At 41.2% G+C, this 3,115-nt stretch overlaps 1 pseudogene; it reads left to right on the top strand.

Moving 5' to 3' along the window:
- Positions 1-271: 271 nt before the first annotated feature.
- Positions 272-2,298, top strand: LOC125101229 (T-cell-specific guanine nucleotide triphosphate-binding protein 2-like; annotated as a pseudogene).
- The last annotated feature ends 817 nt before the right edge of the window (positions 2,299-3,115 follow it).

Below are 3,115 nucleotides of genomic sequence, written 5' to 3'. Positions count from 1 at the left end.
TCAAATTGGGTACTTACAACATCCAACCTCATCAACTGGGGAAGCCCATGGAAACAGCCAGGCTGAAGTCCCATTTGAGAGGCCTCAGCACAGTTAGCTCTCCTCAGGTGAGATTTCCAATGGACCCTCTCCATAAAAGCCATATTTATAGGGAAATGACAGTGTCTCAACAGCCCATTCCGTTTCTCTCACTTATTCATCTTACTCTGATTAATTTTTCCTGATGGCTTATGTCCACTGTTACAGAAGAAACTACTTGTTTTCTATGCTGATGATTCCTATGACTCAATGGGCAGGAGTTGTGGAATACCATGAAGAAACCCCCTATCAACATCCAAAATATCCCAAAGTTACCTTCTGGGACCTGCCCGGAACTGGAATGTCCAATTTCCTTCAACATGCCTATCTAGAAATGGTGGAATTTCCTACCTATGACTTCTTCATCATCTTTTCTTCTTCACCATTTTACCTCACTGTTGCTTTGCTGCCCACCCCCCCAAATCAAGAAGATTGGCAATAAGTTCTACTTTGTTAGAACCAATGTGGAGAGTGATTTATATAATGAAGAGAAATGAAAATCCACGTCCTTCAAAAAGGAGAGAGTGCTTCAGCAGATAAGAGAAAACTTCCTGGCTAATCTTAGCAATATTAGAGTGCCTGAGCCATGCATCTTCTTGGTCTCCCAACTTTTATCCGGATGACTTTGATTTCCCAATGCTGGAGGAGACCCTGCTGAAGGAGCCCGTTATTCATAAGCACTACACCTTTGTGCTCCTGTTGCCCAATTTGTCTGGTATTTCCATTGAGATGAAGAGAGATTTCATTAAGGAAAAGATCATGCTTGATGCCCTGAAATGATCTACTTTGACATTTACTGCCTTCATGGCCTGCTTTAATGGCTTTGATTTTTCTCAGCAGGAAAAGTGCTTGAACTTTTACTAGAGCCATTTTGGTTTCAATTAGAAGTTATCTGAAGTTATTGCCAAGAAGCTTGGCATGTCTGTGGAGGAGATCAAGAGTTTCACCAAGTCCTTGAATTTCTTGTTACTTGTGAAGGATGACAGCATGGCAACCAAGGCTATGAAGTGTGGTGAATGACATTGCTCCTGGAATGGAGGATTCTCATCCACTCTCTCAAGTTTTTGAAAAATCTACTTTCTATATTTGCAATTCATTAATACAGTGGCCAATGATGCTAGATTATCTTGAATAGGCCATTAGAGAGCTTGCTAAGAAGATGTCATAGAGATGGGTCAAATTGCCTAACTGAATAACAAATGGGCCTCAGGTCTTATATTCTGTAGGTGGAGGTGGGGACTTCTTTCACCCACCAACAAGGCCAAATCTTCCCCAAAGTGTAGAGAATATCTCTCTTTTGGACAGAAATCATTGCTTCATAATGATACTCCATTGTTATGCAAAGAGGATTTGACCATGGCCTCACTATGTATTCCCTGGGCTATTTTGCTGAGATGACATGAAGGAATACACCCTATACATTTCATTAATCTCCATGTGTTATGAGGTAGTTCATATCTGCTTTATTTACTCAGATGATAAACTTTTGGTACAACCAAGATAGTTATTGTCCATTGGTTCTTAATGAATGGTTTTCCCCAGTCATATCAATACCCTCCTCCTCAAACTAGAGGAAATCTAATGATATGGGAACATGTCTAAATGAATAATTTAGTGTGTAATGGGACACTATAGCAGAGAGGAAGAAATTGAAAGATGATAAGGAAAATGTTTTAGGATGTCATATTTTCAGACACTATGGGGGAACAGAGGGAAAGGGACAAAATATTTCTAAGATTTTATCAGCATTAGATAGGCCACGAGACCAGTTAACAGGGCACAATGAGGGGCAAAAGATATGATAGAAGGGAAGTGAATTAGGAAGGGGACTGGAAAGCAAAGATGGCATGAATTAGGCAAGTTAGAAGAATTGAGTTTTCGCTTTCACACAAACTTCTGCATGAAACTTGTGAAATGGGACCTGGCAAAAATCAACAATATCTGCCTCAGGGTTCAAGAATTGTTATCCCTGCTGTTACTATAATTGAGACTTTTCCCATTTCTCCTTCCATCATTCCTTGCCATCCCATTTCACCTGCTTTATGGTGTAAGGGGGGTACATGGTATGTACATGGGAGAGGATGTCCCTCAGATCTCTCATTACTCTGAAGGTTATCCCCAGAGGATGGAGGGCACAGAGGTATGGAGGAGAGCCCTGGTGGCCTACCATCCCCTGACTCCTTAGGAGAGGTCCCCTGTTGGACACAAGGGAGTCAGTAAGCGATAAAGTGAAGGATTGTTTGTGCTGCCTCATGCATAACTGATGTATGAAATATTCAAAAGGAAGGATTTCTTGACCTCTTGTATGGTTACATTGCATTTGAAAATGTTTGTTCCTTAGATTTTGATATACATTCCCAGTGCAGAATTTATACTCTCAGGATACAGGCTTTTTTGCAATATTTGCAATATTTCCACCAGATCCCTTCTATCCTTATAAAAAGCATGGACACTGAGGAAACCCTCTTTCCTTTTCATCTCATCAGCTGCACAATCTTCACATGCCCTACAAGTCATGACCTTTTCAAAATCCCTGAGTCTTTTTCTTCCAGTTCAGTGGTCTTCCATTAAGACAGCAAAAGACAGGGTTGCCTGTGTGGCTCAGTAGGTTAAGCATCTGCCTTTGGCTCAGGTCATGATCCTGGGGTCCTGGGATAGATCCCCATGTTGGGTTCCCTGCTCAGTGAGTAGTCTGCTTTAACCTCTCTCTCTGTCCCTTTCCCAGCTCATGTTCTTTCTCTCTGAAATAAATAAATAAAATCTTTTTTTAACATCTTAATTTTATTTTACTTTATTTTTTATATTTTTTTAATTTTTTTTTTTTATTTGACAGAGAGATCACAAGCAGGCAGAGAGGCAGGCAGAGAGAGAGGAGGAAGCAGGCTCCCCGAGAGAGCAGAGAGCCCGATGCGGGGCTCGATCCCAGGACTCCGAGATCATGACCTGAGCCGAAGGCAGCGGCTTAACACACTGAGCCACCCAGGCGCCCCTATTTTTTATTTTTTAAAAGATTTTATTTACTTATTTGACAGACAGA

This window comes from Lutra lutra, chromosome 5 (assembly GCF_902655055.1).
Source record: "Lutra lutra chromosome 5, mLutLut1.2, whole genome shotgun sequence".
In the NCBI taxonomy this organism is placed as follows: Eukaryota; Metazoa; Chordata; class Mammalia; order Carnivora; family Mustelidae; genus Lutra; species Lutra lutra.
The sequence above is the reverse complement of the archived record's forward strand: the minus strand, read 5'-3'. Positions and strand labels throughout refer to the sequence as shown.